The sequence below is a fragment of the Bos javanicus genome, chromosome 3 (assembly GCF_032452875.1).
Source record: "Bos javanicus breed banteng chromosome 3, ARS-OSU_banteng_1.0, whole genome shotgun sequence".
Lineage (NCBI taxonomy): Eukaryota > Metazoa > Chordata > Mammalia > Artiodactyla > Bovidae > Bos > Bos javanicus.
Window position 1 is genome coordinate 26329379 of NC_083870.1, and position 17544 is coordinate 26346922.

General features: G+C 42.4%; 1 protein-coding gene across 3 annotated transcripts in view; it reads left to right on the forward strand.

The window, feature by feature from the left end:
- VTCN1 (V-set domain containing T cell activation inhibitor 1) overlaps positions 1-17544 on the forward strand; it is a 69141-nt gene that overhangs the window by 15696 nt on the left and 35901 nt on the right. The gene's annotated exons all lie outside the window — the stretch shown is intronic.

Below are 17544 nucleotides of genomic sequence, written 5' to 3' on the forward strand. Positions count from 1 at the left end.
CCCACCCTGCAGCTGAGTAAATCAAGGCTGAGAATGATGTGAGAAAGTGTACGGGGATGTTTGGGAGAATGATTCGGAGATAGGCAAAAAAAGAAGATGAAATAAAATCATTTTTGAGAATGATTTTCAAATGGCAGGGAGAGACAGTGAGGTCAGGGACTCACTGATTAATGACTGGACTCTACTGGGCCCGTGGTGCCCCTTACTAATGCTTTTCTCCCAGGGATCATCGTGTTCACTGATGATCCATGGTCACAACTAATACAATATACGCAAAGGGAATAAAATGTAGAGTCTAGATCTATCGGCCTCCAAAGTTTGTGCCCTTTTCTAGTCTAGAAAAAATTATTTTATTTTTGATACTAAGATTAAGCGTGTGGAGACAGTCAGGGTGGCTAAGCTGGTGCAGATCCCCTTAGGTCCAAGGTTATGGTAGCTGCAATTTATCAAGAAGCCCAGCTTCCCAGGAGTCTCAGTGACAAAACCCCAAATGCCGGTTCCACTGCCTATCTTAAAAAGCCTTTAGAAGTAAAACTCTGAAGTGTTAGCAGAGAGGAATATTGGTATGAGAAAGAAGTATTTTGATATTACAAAGCTATCAAGATCTTGGCTCTTTTGAATCACTATAAGGATTTTTCCCCTTAAAAAGATCTTCCACACTACCATGTGTAAAATAGATAGGCAGTGGGAAGCTGCTATACCACACAGGGAGCTCCGTGACCATCTAGAAGAGGGAGATGTGGGCATGGGTGGGGGAGGAGAAGGGATATATGTATACATACAGCTGATTTTTGAGAGTTCTTTGCACTGCAAGGAGATCAACCTAGTCAATCCTAAAGGAAATCAACCTGAATAATGAATATTGGAAGGACTGATGCTGAAGCTCCAATACTTTGGTCACCTGATGTGACTCATTGGAAAAGATCTTGATGCTGGGGAAGATAGAAGGCAAAATGAGAAGGGGGCAGCAGAGGATGAGATGGTTGGGATGGCATCACCAACTCAATGGACATGAAGTTGAGCAAACTCCAGGAGATAGTGGAGGACAAAGAAGCCTGGTGTGCTCAGCTGGACATGACTTAGCAACTGAATTTTAAGATTCAAGCTGTTGTACAGTAGACACCAACACAACATTGTAAAGCAGTTATACTCCAATTAAGAATAAATTTGAAAAAGAGGGCTTCCCTGGTGGCTCAGTGGTAAAGAATCTGCCTGCCAATGCAAGAGATAAGGGTTTGATCCCTGGTCTGGGAAGATCCCACATACCGCGGAGCAACTAAGCCTGTGTGTCACAACTACTGAGCCTGGGCTCTAGAGCCTGGGAGCCATAACTTCTGAAGCCTGCAAGCCCTAGAGCTTGGCTCTGAGATAAGAGAAGTCACTGCAGTGAGAAGCTCGTGCACCTCAACAGAGTGTAGCCCCGTCCACCTCAACCAGAGAAAAGCCTGCATAGCAACAAAGACCCAGCACAGCCAAAAATAAAGCAATAACTAATAGTAATAATAGAGGTCTCCTAAAACTTCTGTGTTTAAATTGTAGGAGAAAACTAAAATCTTGAAAATTTTTGAACATGATCAAAGCTGTCAGTCAGTCAGTTCAGTCACTCAGCTGTGTCCGACTCTTTACGACCCCATGGACTTCAGCATGCCAGGCTTCCCTGTCCATCACCAACTCCCAGAGCCTACTCAAATTCAAGTCCATCGCGTCAGTGATGCCATCCAACCATCTCATCCTCTGTCGTCCCCTTCTCCTCCTGCCTTCGATCTTTCCCAGCATCAGGGTCTTTTCTAATGAGTCAGTTCTTCGCATCAGGTGGCCAACGTATTGGAGTTTCAGCTGCAGCATCAGTCCTTCCAATGAATACTCATGACTGATTTCCTTTAGGATGGACTGGTTGGATCTCCTTGGAGTCCAAGGGACTTTTAAGCATCTTCTCCAACACCACAGTTCAAAAGCAGCAATTCTTCAGCACTCAGCTTTCTTTATAGTCCAGTTCTCACATACATGACTCCCACATCCATACATGACTACTGGAAAAACCGTAACTTTGACTAGACAGACCTTTGTGGGCAAAGTAATGTCTCTGCTTTTTGATATGCTGTCTAGGTTGGTCATGGCTTTTCTTCCAAGGAGTAAGCGTCTTTTAATTTCATGGCTGCAGTCGCCATCTGCAGTGATTTTGGAGCCCCCAAAAATAAAGTCTGTCACTGTTTCCATTGTTTCTCCATCTATTTGCCACAGCGTGATGGGACCGGATGCCATGATCTTAGTTTTCTAAATGTTGAGTTTTAAGCCAACTTTTTCACTCTCCTCTTCCACTTTCATCAAGAGGCTCTTTAGTTCTTTGCTTTCTGCCATAAGGGTGGTGTCATCTGCATATCTGAGGTTATTGATATTTCTCCCAGCAATCTTGATTCCAGCTTGTGCTTCAAAGAAGCACAAGAAAGCAAGAAAGATCAAAACTTTAAAAAAAGATAAATCTGGCTATTTTCTCCTTTTCTAGGTTGACATTTCTCATAGACAAAGTTCTAGATTAATGAAATGCTCAACTTTTATAGATTCAGCAAATAAGCATTTTCACTAAGAGTGATCCCAACATACTCCATTTATTCTTATCAATGTGTTATCTGTTTGTAAATGCTAGTTACCTAAGGCAGAAAGTGTGGGGCCTGTGAGATAATCTGTTTAATACATGTAAGGGATTCTACCCTTAAGGCAAAACTGTAAAGCAGTGAAGCACAGGATGGTGGCTTTCATCAGCATTTTCCAAAGGTGTCCAAATGTAAAGGAAATGCTATTTACTGGGGCTCCTGGTGCTATTCACTTGGGCCCCCCAAACTGAATCTGGTCTCCATCACCTCATCTTATAAATCACCTATTGAGCTATGAAGAACATGCCTGCTAATTTAAAGGAAGAAAAAACAGTTATGGGTAACTTCTAGCATGCATTCACTGGGTTCTGGCTTTTCCTGTGGGAGCTCTATGATAAATACAAACCATTGATTCAGGAAATTGTTGTAAGTGAACAACTTTGTGGGAGCATCTCGTTGAAAGATGCCTGTTCATACACTGTCTCAAAGAAAGCTCAAACCTAGGGAAAATAGATCAATGTTTTCTTTTTTAAAATATGTTCTTCTTATTTATTTTACAAAAGTAATATGAGGACAGTGGGTAGAACTTGGAAAATACAGAAAAGCCCAAAAGAAAAAATATCTAAATCTATACCATCCTGAACCTGGAGATAACCACCTTTAACATATCCTTTCAGCCTTTTTTCTCCATATTTGGATTTAATAAATGGTAGCATACAGTACATATTATTTTAGAAGCTACTTTCTACTTACCAATTTTGTGACCATTTCTCACATAAATAAACATTCTTTTATAATGTGATTCTTTACAGCTACATAGCATCACCTCTAGGGATGCACCTTAATTTACACACTCACTTCCCGATTCTCAGACATGTAGGTGCTTCCAATTATTTGCCCACAACTATTATGCTACTTTTAATCACCACTATAGTTAATGTCCTTAGAAATGCATTCTGCTGGTTCTTTAGTGTAGACTCCTAGAAGTAGAATCGCTGGATTAAGACTCAGTATGCACACTGAAGCATTATGGTACACATGGCCAAATTGTCCTTCTGTCCCTACCTTAAGTGAAGTGAAAGTTGCTCAGTCGTGTCCGACTCTTTGCAGCCCCATGGACTATACAGTCCATGGAATTCCCCAGGCCAGAATACTGGAGTGGGTAGCCTTTCCCTTCTCCAGCAGATCTTCCCAACCCAGGGATCAAACCCAGGTCTCCCACATTGCAGGTGGATTCTTTACCAACTGAGCCATAAGGGAAGCCCCGTACCTACCCTAAAGTTTGCTCCAATTCACACTCCTACCAGACAACTAGACTCCCCAAAATAATAATTTTTACATGAGCCTTTTTCCAGGACCAGAACTAACCCTGCCAACGTTTTGAAAAAGAAAACGGCAAATTTTGTATCTAATGTTTCCACTTTTCCTCATTATTGAGATTTTCTTTCTTATGTCTTAGTCTCTTCCTAATTTACCATCCAAGCCTAGTGTAAAGTAACTAATACACTCATTTACATCCAAGTATCAATAACTAAGCGGCTTGCCTGGTAGCTCAGATGATAAAGAATCCGCCTGCAAAGCAGGAGACCCAGGTTCAGTCTCTGGGTTGGGAAGATCCCCTGGAGAAGGGAATGGCTACCCACTCCAGTATTCTTGCCTGGATAATTCCATGGACAGAGGAGCTTGTGGGCTACAGTCCATGGGGTCACAAAGAGTCGGACATGACTGAGAGACTAATACTTTCACATCAATGACTACTGAGATAAAATATTATATTATATATTTTAATTAGAAACAAAAACCAAAGCAATACATCTCTTATAAGGTTTCACTTCATAGTCAAGCTAAAGATGAGTTCCTGTGAGGTGGAGAAAGTCCCAGAGGTAGTACAAGAGAGGCCAGGTTTTCTCTGATGTCCATTTTTGTTTATTGAAGTATAGTTGATTTACAATGTGTTAGTTTCTGGCATACAGCAAAGTGACTCACTCATATATATATTTCAGATTCTTCTCCATTGTAGTTCATTGCTGTACTCTTCCTCCTAATGCTGCCCTTTGGCAAGTCTCCCTTTTAGAGGAAAATGAAGTTCACAGCCTCTTTTTTCTCCCCACAACTCCTCAGGAAAATTTTGTTGTTTTCTGCTAAGTCTGCTCACCCGACCACTCATGATTATGAATTCAGTGGAGTAAACCATGCAGAGAAGTCTGGGAATGCTATAAGAGAAAGGGAAGAGCAGAGTGGATGTGCAGCTGAGAGTGGATTTGAGGCTATGAGGAAGAAAAGACAAGGGAGTGGATTTCAGAGGAAATCTGGTGACATTTTTGAGAAGGGAAAAGTTTGGGGAGCTAATAAGAACAGAAGTTGAGGAAGAGGATTTTTTTGAAGTTTTTTTCTATTCAGTTTCCATGTAATGCCTTTGGATACTTTCCTACATGTCCACTGGTTTCAGTTAAACTTTTCTATTGGATTCATAATTCTTTGTAACATTGTCAAAAACCAGACCACAAGATGTTTGGGGTTTATAGAATTTGCAATAGCAATGAGTCTCTAGAGCTTGACTATATTTACGTATAATAAATAAGAGCTGATATCTAAATCTATATTTGTATTTATAAGGTGATTTTAATTGTTTCCATAAAATCTTCCCCAAAGTGTAATTTAAATAGACATAACCCTGAAATAAAAATATGGGCTGCCATCCATTTGGGCTGCCTCATGGACATGTTTTGATTCATAGAAGAGTATGTGCCAAAATCAGTCAGCTCAGTTTGGCATTTGTCAAATGTCTAGGATGAGTCAGGCACTATGTCTGACACTTAGGGGAATAAATGTGACTGATATATTGATCCAACATGAACAGTAGGTTATAATCAAAGCAAGATTTTATTTTTATCTTCCTCTGACCTTTTAAAGTACATTCAGTAGAGAAATACATGCTGAAACTTCTGAAGCCTCTGATGAAAACTTGTCCTCTTCATCATCTGGCTGATGTCCCCTCAGTCCTTTGTTCCCCAAAAGTCTACATCACACATGACTCTCAATGCTCAGGGCTCATCTCCCAGGTAATCCTATTGGTGGGAACTCATTATGGCTCCAGGATATCTGGCCTGTTGGACAAACTCATCTATTCCTTATTTTATGAAAAGAGTTCTTGTTGTTGTTTAGTCATTAAATTGTGTCCAGCTCTTTTGAGACCCCATGGACTGCAGTGCACCAAGCTCCTCTGTCCATGGTATTTCCCAGGCAAGAATATTGGAGTCAGTTGCCATTTCCTTCTCCAGGGGATCTTCCCAACCCAGGAATCAAACCCATGTCTCCTATACTGCAGGTGGATTCTTTACTACTGAGTCACCTGGGAAGCCCTGTGAAAGAGTGGTGACCTCAAATGCATATTATCTCTTTCTTTCTCTCTCTCTCATTGACCTGTTCTATGCTATACATGCTGTGCTAAGTCATTTCAGTCATGTCCAACTCTTTGTGACTCCATGGACTGTAGCCCGCTAAGCCCCTCTGTCCCTGGGATTCTCCAGGCAAGAATACTGGAGTGAGTTGCCATGCCCTTCTCCAGGGGATCTTCCAAACCCAGGGATCAAACTCACATCCCTTATGTCTTCTGCATTGGCAGGCAGGTTCTTAACCACTAGCACTGTCTGGGAAGCCCCTATGTTCTAGATTACATTAAATTTCTTAAGTATGACTTTGTCTATAGTCCATGGTGTCCCCACCACACCACAACTTTGTGCTTTGTGTGTTGGGAGGGGGAAGAGTACGTGCTCATAGCAGAGGAAAAAGTGTTTTTCTCCTAAGAAATAGCATCACAAATCTTCTCTTTCCACTTTGATTCCTTTTTATAGTCCTTCATCTGATTGAGGTAGCTAAGAATCATGGAACTGGTTGTCAAAGATTCCATTTTTAAACTCTACAGAGTGATGTGGTGTCTCAGTTTGGTATGCAGCATCTATTGTATCTTGAATCTCAGTTGAAGCTTTAAATTTAACATCCTATTATTACACAAAAACAAAAAGGTGCAGTTCCTGTTCTTGAGAAATTGAGAGGAGATTAAAGAAGACACAAATGTATAAATAGATCATTCTAATACAATATGAAAAGTGTCAGACAGAGAAATGTACAGGGTTGATAAGGGCAAGGAGACAGCTTCTAATACGCATTGCCTCTATTGAGGGAGGCCATACACAAGAGAATAAGGAGTCTGTGTAGCCTGCAAGGGAGCTGAAAGAACGTGGTATCTTCTTAGGAACTTCAGAGCAAATGCTATTGATTTGTCCCCCAGTTACTCAAGTGCCTGGAAAAATGATTAAATTATGGGTCTGGGGTAATACTGCATAATTGGTTAAAGTGGATAGAAAAAGGATCCTTTTTTAAGGATTTGAAAGGAAGCCCAGAAATCTTGGCAGACAAATGTGAAAATAGTTATGCTCTCTGAATCTGCCTTGAGGTATTGTGGAAACAGGGCTGGTTCTGGAGCCTGGACTACTCAGATGTGCCTCATGTACCCCTTGGCTCCATGGCGTCAGTGACCATATAGAGGGCATCTGGACACGCACAGCCCCAGACAGAAGTGGAGAGGGAGCATGAGGGCCATCCCCCACACCTGCCTTCTCACTCTGCATTCTCCATTCTACCCAGCTCTTTCTTTGCCTGTGGAATGAGTAGTTCATTGCATGTTCCCAGCCCCTAATCCCGGCATAAAAGATGACATTATAAGATTGCTTGGAAAACAGCAGAAAAATCTAGGAATGAATCTGTTCCTCTAATGTTTTTTCTTCTTTTCGCTTTTCCTTTTCTGATTTGATGGTTTTCTTTTGTATTATGACACGCTAGAGTTCCTTTCTTTTAGTTTTTTGTGAATCTATTGAATATTTTTGATTTGTGGTTACCCTGGAGTTCAAGTATGTTGACCCATAACTATATCTACTTTCTTTAAACTGATAGTCACATAAATCCAAACACATTCTAAAAGGTACATTTTTTTATACTCCCCTCGCCCATATTTTGTGATTTTGATGTCCTATTTTACATCTTCATACTTATCCTTTTGCTGATAATTACAGTTATAGTTGCTTTTATGAAAATTTTTGGTTGTTTTTTAATCTATATACTGGTTTATTTAAGTGCTCTTCAATATTTCTATATATTTACCTTTCCTATTATGATTTTTCCTTTTCCTATGGATTTTTGCTTCTTTTCTCTTCAGAGAAGACCTTTGAATATTTCTTCTGGGGTAGATTTAGTATTGTTGAATTCTTCTAGTTTTTGCTTGTGTGAGAAAGTCTCTATGTCTCCTATTTTAAATGATTATCTTGCTGGGTATTCTAGGTTGCAGGTTTTTCCTTTTCCTTTTCATGACTTTGAATATATCATGCCACTCCCTTTTGGCCTGCAAAGTTTCTGCAGAAAAATCAGCTGATAGCCTAACGGGGTTCCTTTGTAACTGACCCTTTGTTTTTCTCTTGTGGCCTCTAGAATCCTCTCTTTAATTTTTGCCATTTTAATTATGGTGTCTTGGCATCCATTTGTTTGGGTTCATCTTGTCTGGGACTTTCTGTGCTTCTTGTACCAGGATATCTGTTTCCTTCTACAGGTTTGGGAATTTTTCAGCCATAATTTATTCAAATACTTTTTCAATCCCCTCTGCTCTTTATTCGCCTTCTGAAAGCCCTACTATGTGTAGGCTGGAATGCTTTATATTACTATATTATCCCACAGATCGTGTATGTTGCTTTCATTTGTCTTTCTGTTTGCTGTTCTGATTGGTTTCCATTATTCTATCTTCCAGACCACATCTTTTTTTTTTTCAATTTTTTTTCTTCTATGTCATTTAGTCTGCTATTCATTGCTTCTAGATTGATTTTTATCTTGGCATTTGAATTGTCTAATTTTGATTGGTACACCTAGACTTTCTCACACTAGATTGGCTTCTAGTTCCTTATCACAGTTATCTGCATTTCTATTGATAATCTTTCTTAATTCCTTCAACATTTTTATAACCTCCTTTTTGAACTGAGGTTCTAGTATAGACTGGTGAGCTCTGTTTCATTCTTTGTTCTTTCAGGGGACTTCTCTTGTTCTCTTCATTGAGAGCAATTCCTCTGCTTTTCCATTTTACTTAACTTTCTCTGTCTCTGTGAATTTAGGAGAAAAAGTTACCTACTGTGGCCTTGAAGGGTTGTTTTTATGTGGGAGTATCGCTGTGTAGACTGTGTGAATCCAGTATCTTTGGTTCAAGGCCTGGTTTGGGTGTACATTCCAGCCATGTCTTTCCTCAGTGTGCTGGCCGTCATCCTCTTGGTAGGGGTCACAACCAAGAGCCTGGCTGGATGTAGGGGCAGGGCCCCCTCACTGCTCCGTGACTGTCACCACACTGTTGGGAGGCAGGGTCTGCTCCCCAGTTGTTGCAGTAGAAGCCCCAAGTTCAATCAAGCTCCATTGCCCTTGAGTATATGCCTCGTCCTGAAGGAAGTGACGACTGAAGCAAGTCAGGCCTGCACGGTCACAGTGAACCCATACACAGAAGCGGTCCAAGGTCATTCTCTTTCTCTGTTGTCCTCACCCCAAACCTAGTGCTGGGCTGTGGTGCAATGGGGCTGGGGGCTCAGGTGCTGTGCCTGCAGGCACTGTGGTGCTACGCTGCCACTGGGGACCTGGGCTGCCTCTGTGGCAGACCTCTCCCAGGGTGTGTCCGCCCAGATCCAGCACCAAGCTGCAGTGCAGGGTGAGTGGAGCCTGAGTGATCCCACTGGGAAATGAACTACTGCCTGCTCCTGCCCAGGGCCTATCTGCCTGAGACTCCGTCCCCAGCCACTGTGCATTCCTGTGGTGCCAATGTCTGCTGTGTCCAGGCCCTCCCCTGCCATGCATGCTGACAATAGGCTCCACGGCTCCCCCTGGGCCAGGCCCTCCTGGCTGTCTCCACACAGCTAAGTCAAGTCCTCTCCCAGGGCTTGTCTGCCTAAGATTCAGCATTTAGCTGCTGTGTTTTCTTGTGGTACTGCCCACGATATCTGCCAGGTGCGTGCACTGACAATGTCTGGCTGGCTCACTCGCTGCCCACTGTGTGTGCTGACACCCATCTCTGCTGTTCAGTTCCATCACACCCCAGGTGCCCTGGTTTGTCTCTGCACATGTAGACCGGATCTTTGCTCGCATCTCCTGCCAGACTGGGGTGTGGAGCGAGCCGAACCAGGAGGTTCTCTTCAGATTGGGAAGTGCAGCAAGGAGGCTCTCTCCCTGGTGGTTCTCCCACAAAAAAGAAAAAAAGAAGGAAGAAAGCGAAATGCACTCTCAGCCCAGGCCACAACAAATTTCAGCAAATGGAACCCCCTGACCTGACCACTAGCTCAGGTCTCTCTCTTCCCTGATTGTTAGCAAACCAGCATGGGCTTTCCACGCAATTAGAGTCTAGGTTTCTCCAGCTCCTCTGTCTGAGGGGGTTTCCCAGCAGGCGAGCGGTCTCCCCTGGTGGGGTCTGCCCCTGGGGATTTTCTCTTCCTTAGAGATCCCTCAGGGGCACCAGTCCCATACTGAGGTCTTTTTTTTTTTTTTCCTATCTTACACTGTTACGTGGAGATCTATCTTGCAGCTTTGTTTGTACAGGAAATGTGCCAGTTTCCAGTGGCTTTTCTCTGAGAATTGTTCCACACGGGGAGTATATTTTTGATATGTTTGTGCGGGGAAGTGAACTCCCCCTTCTCTACCCTCTTGATCCTCCATCCCCTCTTTTATATTTATCTTTGTTTCTCCGTACTATACCATGTGTATTTCTTCCATTCTTACTTTGGATTAACTATTTCTCTCTTCCAGTTGTAGTCAATCTACTACTTAACCTGTTCAGTAAGTTTGAACTCAATTATTTATTCTTTATTTCTATATATCTGTCTGGTTCTTTTTCAAATTTTTCTAATCAGCTTTTTTAGTCTCTTGTTCCTTACTCGGGCTTGCCTTTCCTCTTCCATTTAACAAATTTGAAAGGCTTATTTCATAATCTGTTATCTAGCAGTTTCAATATTCAAAGTCTTTTCATTCCCAATCTGTGGCTTGTTTCTACCAACTTTTGTTCATGTTAGTTTTTTCTTTGTGTACTTAATAATTTTTTTATTATGAACTGATTTGGGGGAATTTCATTTGCAGAAATTTGTTGGAGCCTGGGTTGAGAGTGTATTTCTTTCTCTTCTTCTTTTTTTCTTTTTTGAGGTGGGAAAATGATTTTATCTGTACAGATATGTGTGTGTGTGTATGTGTGTGTGTATATATATATCTATATATCTGTTCAGCTGAAATTTGTACAGGTCTATATATAGACAGGCTTCCCTAGTGGCTCAGTGGTAAAGAATCTACCTGCAATGCAGGAGACATGGGTTTGATCCCTGGGTGGGGAGGATTCCCCAGAGGAGAGCATGGCAACCCACTTAGTATTCTTGCCTAGAGAATCCTATGGACAGAGGAGCCTGGCAGGCTACAGTCCACGGGCTCATAAACAGTTGGACATGACTGAAGCAACTTGGCACACATGCATATATCCTTTTAAAAATTATTTTCCATTATAGATTATAACAAGATATTGAGGATAGTTTCCAGTGCTATACAACAGATCTTTGTTGGTTATCTACTCCATATATGTTAGTGTGTATATATGAATCCCAAACTCCTAATTTATCCCCCCCACTTTCTGATAACCATGTTTGTTTTCTGTGTCTTGTGAGTCTCTTTCTGTTTTGTAATTAAGTTTATTTGTGTTGTATTTTAGATTCCACATATAATAGGTATCAAGGGATATTTGTCTTACCCTGTCTGACTTACTTCACTTAGTATGATCATCTCTAGGTCTATCCCTGTTGCTGCAAGTGGCATTTTTTCATTCTTTTCTATGATTGAGCAGTACTCCATTGTGGATATATGCCATATTTTCTTTATCCACTCATCTGTTGGAGAGTATACGTCTTCCGAAATATTTCCTTCAACTTCTATCAAGCATCGAAACTTTACCTGCTAGGAACTCTTTAAACTTGGTTCTTGGTTTAGGAGTCTTTGGGGCTGGATGTGTTGTGAATTCAGGCTTCTAAACTGCATGATGACTGAACGATAATATACCCAGACTCAGGGGAGTAATTTTTTTCTCTTCACTCAAAATTAAGACCAACTGAGGCCACTGTCCTTTGGGGAAGTAGGGATCCTCGCCTACCTGAGTCTCCAGTTGGGGCCCCTGGCTTGTGTGGTCCCTTAGCTTTGTCTCTGTGTTCTGTATGACTCTTAAGACAGAAGCTTGTGGTCACGGGGAAGCACAGCCAGCCGCTGTTCAGCACTCTCTTGCCTCCCTGGATTCATGTGTCTCCTTCATTTTCAGCCTCTGTACATCTCACTTCTTTTTCTTGCTAGCAAAAGCAAGTGTTCAAAAATAATATGCATGTGGTTTTGCTTTGTTTTATTCAGCGTTTTAAACACTTATAAAGTAAGATGGTTATTTTTAATATATCTGTATTCACTGTCGCTAGAAAGTTAAATTTTCATCCTCTGCACAGCTCCTTTAAGGACTTCTCTATTTCATAAGTCATTCATGGAGAGAAATTATATTGGAGTTTAATTGATTAGCAATGTTGTATTAGTTTTAGGTGTACAGCAAAGTGATTTGGTTATACATATGTGTGTGTGTGTGTGTGTGTGTGTGTGTGTGTGTGTATGAGTGTATCTATTGTTTTTCAAATTCTTTTCCCATTTAGGTTATTACAGAATATCAAACAGAGTACCCTGGGCTATACAGTAGGTCCTTGTTGGTTATCTATTTTTTTATTTATTTATTTTTTTTGATTATCTATTTTAAATACGGTAGTATGTACATGTCAACCCCAAACTCCCAATATTTTCTTTTAAAAAGGGAAGATAAACGATTTCTGCCATAATTGGACGCTCAAAAGTTAAGAATGTGTTAGTTTCCCTTAGTAATACAGCACTGATATTTAATTTAACCATTACTTCAACAAGTTTTAAATACTATGTGCTAGACACTCGGAGGGAAATGTTTTCTAAGGTGGAGCACTTATTCAACAAACATTAACTGCCTACCATATTCCAAGAACTGGAAAAAAGCATGAACAAAGCACAGAAATGAGAAACAGCCTGGCCTATTTAGAGGCCCAAAGTAATGTAGAATAGATGGAACATGGAGGTAGGGGCCAGAGTCGGGCAAGAAATGGGATAAAGTATCCACAAATTTATGTAAACTCTTCTTGAGCTTATATTTGTGTTCAAACTTTAAACTTTCAGAATTTATATGCATGCTTCACTTTTCATTCTCAAATCAATACTTGAGATTTCAGTCGTAAGCTTTTACTAGAATGCGGTATCTGAATGTGTTCTGAGAAGTCTTACTCAGAAGATTAAAAGAAATCTTGTGTTTCCTTGTAGCCCTGTAACAGTCTCCGGGTCTGTGCCAGATCCTGGGTCTCAGTGGGTTAGGGTGGCTCACAGGGTCTGGGATGGGAGTTGGGGGTGGGTATTGGAGAACACAGTAGGTTCTTATTGCAAGTAGTACCAGGGGAATGCAGAAACCATGAATCTACAGGAGAAAGTTGAGACCAAGGCGCCAGAACTCAGGCTGGACCAGAAGGGGAAGACCAAGAGCAGAGTCTGAAATCATCACAAGAAGGTCTGGGTTCAAATCCAGCTCCAGGGCAGAGGCAGGCTGCAGAGTCCAGGAAGGCCAGGGAACTTCATGGCTATACGAGACAGGTCCACAGGGGAGTTCAACTTGAGGATGGCTGTGGTTCCTAGAACAGGGAGCGTCTCCCCTGCATTGGGTTTCAGAACCATCCTTGATGTGAGAGGTTTGTTACAGAGCACACAGCAGCAACAGGGCAGCTGAAGAGTGCAGCTCAGACAGAGCAACCAGGTCCTGAGAGAATGGGCCCGGCAGCCCAATGGCCACATCTCTGTCCTTAAAACCTTTCCAATGGCCACACCTGGAGAACTGTGCCCGTGTCTAAAAGATGAGAATCTGGGTCTTAGCAGGTGAAGATCTGCAGCAGATTTGTAGTCCTGGTAGGACTTTTGGAAGACTGGACACCATATCCCTACTGACTTCCAAGACACAGTGGCCTGGTTTTCTCTGGAATATTTTCTAGGGTTACTGAAATAGAGAGTGAATGATGGAAGCATCAGACTCAACAGATATGACATTGTATCCCATCTCAGGATGCAGAGACTTCAGACTGCCTGGGACAGACATATGTGCTTGGCTAGAGAAAAGCTCTGAGGAAGACAGATGTATTTGTTTCCGGTTTTCTTAATGAATAAACAGTGAACTAATATCCCAGGGTTAGGTGTTCAGAGAGGATACAGCCCAAGCAGTTATCTGAATTTCTTCAGTGACAGTGAATGATCCTGAAGCCAGGTCAAAAAATACAACACCAAACGGTCGCTGTGGCTTTAGGGTATGGCAAAGGTGATGGGTTTCTCTGGTGGCTCAGTAGTAAAGAATTTGCCGGCCAATGCAGGAGACATAGGACATGAGTTCAATCCCTGGGCCAAGAAGATCCTCTGGAGAAGGAAATGGCAACCCACTCCAGTATTCTTGCCTGGGAAATCCCAGGGACAGAGGAGCCTGGTGGGCTGCAGTCCATAGGGTCACAAATAGACATGACTTAGCAACTAATCCACCACCACCAAAGGATGAATGGCATCATTCTCAATGACACCAGCCCCTGTTCCCATCGAGACTTCCTCAGATCATGAGTGCTGGGCTCTGTGAGGAATTGATAAGGGGCAAGGATGACACAGTGCTTTCTCTCAGTGTCGTCCATTCCGGAAATGATCAGGCTGAGGTGATGTGGGCCAAGCCAGGGAGAAGGCAGTGGTGAAAGAAGAGCAGCCCAAACAACAACTGTGATCATGAAAACGAAGTGCTTGTTAGCAGCCAAACCTCACCCTGGGTGCTGTGAGCGTCTCCTCAAGATGGGTTTGAGAGACCCACAGTTAAGCTGTTACAGGGCAGGCCACACAGACCGCTTAGAGGACACTAGGCTTCTCTAACAGTACAGACACTTCACGGGAGGTTTGGAAAAGGTTTGAAGTGTGTTTGTTGTTAAACACAATGAGATCAGTTATGCTGCTGAAGCAATCTTCTGGAAATGTTTTTTTCCTCCGGGGTGAGAATAAGGAGGAACGGGAAATACAGGTATGATTAGGAAAAGGACTAGTAATCAACCTTGTGTTGACTTTTGTCTCACTCTGCTTGTGCACCCGGCTGATGAAATGCTAATGTGGGCTTTGTGGGCAATCGGGGGACGGTTATAAATAGAGCTGGCTTAAGAATAAAATAAAATGGCTTTGCTGCACACCCAACATTGTCTGGGGAAAGGTGGTGTCTAGTTATGAACATTCTATATTTTTCCACCTGACACTCCTCCTTCCTGTTTTCCTTTCAGGATTTCAGACAAAAGGTAGAGGGAGACTCTTTCAGTCCATGTAAAACTGGCCATGTAGTCCTTCCACCAGTTACAACTGTACAAAACATGAGCCTCAGTACAGGTCTGAACACTGGGGTTTACAAAACTTGGATTTATATAAAATAGAGTATAGTAATGAAGGCCATGGATGATGGAGTCTAATTTCCCAGGGATGAGCCCTTGGATGAGATCCTTGATAGTGGGCCTTTGTTTCCCTATCTATGAAACACAGAAATTATTACCTCCCTCAGAGGGCTGCTGTGGGCATTAAATGAGGTCATACACTCAGTATCAATTATCATTGGTACATGATTAACAAAGGTTTTAGGAGGCAGGTACAGAATACAGAACTCTGGCAATGGCAAGGCCAGAGCAAATGCCAAGGAGTATCAGATTACAGAATCATTTAACTACTACATTTGAAAGGGACTTTGGGGATTGTTCCAACCCTCGTTTAGTGCCAGAAGCTCTTCCCTTCCCTCTTCTCTCCTTAAGTGGTTGCTCAACCCTGGGTGCACACCCACACACAGTGACGCGGGGCTGCAGGCTCAGGCCAGTGCGACAGTTCTGTCGGAAAGTTTCTCTCTATGGCGAATCTAAACCTAACCTCTAGCACTTTCACCTACTGGCTTTGTTGCTTCCCGGGTGATGGAGAACAGGCCCATACAGCCTACTTCGTTTTGGAATGATCATCACTACAGTTAGTCCTCTCTACTAACCATTCTTCAAAAGGCTTCTCTTCTAATCACACCAGCACCCTGACCCTGTTTTTCCTGGACCCATGATTATCAACCTGGGTGACACATCTGGAGATGGTGTTAGGCTGTCACAAGAAGGGCAGGGGTGCTACTGGCATCCCGGCTAGTGGCCAGGGATGCTGCTAAACAACCTACAATGAACAGAACAGCCCCACAACCAAGAATTATCCGGTTCAAATCGTCAGCAAGGCTAAACTTGAGAAACACTGTCCTAAATATACACATGAATCGGTGTTCTTAAAATATAGGCATATTTATGCCAAAATATGCAGTCAGCTAACATTGCCATTAGACTGGCATTACTTTGCTATTAAATTAGCCTTGATTTGTTATTAAGTTAGCCTCAATTTGCTATTAAACTAGCCTCGACTTGATGGACACGAGTTTGAGCAAGCTCCAGGAGTTGGTGATGGACAGGGAAGCCTGGCATGCTGCAGTCCATGGGGTTGCAAAGAGTTGGATATGACTGAATGACTGAAGTGAACTGAACTGAACTAAATTAGCCTGAGACTCAGGTAGTTGGTACTGATCAGCCAATTAAAGCCCCCTTTCATGTGTTGCTGCTAACCCAGGGATAAGGCCCATGTGATCACTTAGAAATCATTTATCAATAGTGGTCCTCTCTCTTGCTGAGTCTGGAGGCAGCCTTGCACTCTTTTCCAACATGATATCCTAGGCCATCACCATCAATCATACAAAAGAAGCTGGTGTGCAAATTGAAATACACTTGCTGGTCATGGCTCTCTGGTTTTGTGGCATCGGGGCCCAGATACGATGTAATCCTGGGGCCCGGGCTTTGGAGGACCCCACAATCCTGTGTTATGACCCCTAGTGGCAGCTTGAAAGAAGAGAGGATTCCTCAACTTGACTCAAAAGCACCCAGGCTTCTCATACAGTTTCCTAAAATCCCTTTCCTCAACACAAAGCCACGTTGTCTGCTGTCATTAAGGCAGTATGGGCAGAGCAGGGATACCCATTCTGCAGTATGGGGCAGAAAGGATGCCCCCTCTTCTACACTCTCCTCAAGCTCCCAGGAACAGCTCCTTCTCTTTGCCAATTTTCTTCCTCACTCTTCACTCCCCACTCTTGCTGCTCATTTTCTGATCCACTCTGTGATCTCATTTCCTGGATCCACACTGGCCTTGATTTCTCCAAAATGAAGAGGTGAAGGAGAGGAACGTAGAGGTAGGGAAACATACTCTGGATTCTTCAGGGAAAGAAAGAACTTGAGTACTCAGCAATCTAAGCTTCTCAACCTAGTTCTAAGCAATCTACACTAATCGATATCTAGAGAATGGTACATAGTTTTACCTTGAAGCCCAATGCTTCACATAGAAAGAAAAAGTGAAAGAAAGTGAAGTTGCTCAGTCATGCCCGACTCTTTGCGACCCCATGAACTGTAGCCTACCAGCTTCTCCGTCCATGAGATTTTCCAGGCAAGGGTACTGGAGTGGGTTGCCATTTCCTTCTCCAGGGGATCTTCTCAACCCAGGAATCGAACCCGGGTCTCCCGCATTGCAGGCAGACGCTTTACCCTCTGGGCCACAAATAATTCCTTTTCTCCTTTTCTGGGGGAAAAAAAAAAAAGCAGAGAGAGAGAACCTTTTTGGATAGGCTGTAATAAATGTCTTCAATTTCAGCATCCCTTTATAAACCTAGTTGCTTCATTAGTTTATAAACAAAGTAATATGTTTGATTTATTCAAATATTTACTTGATTTATGCAAATATTCTGCTT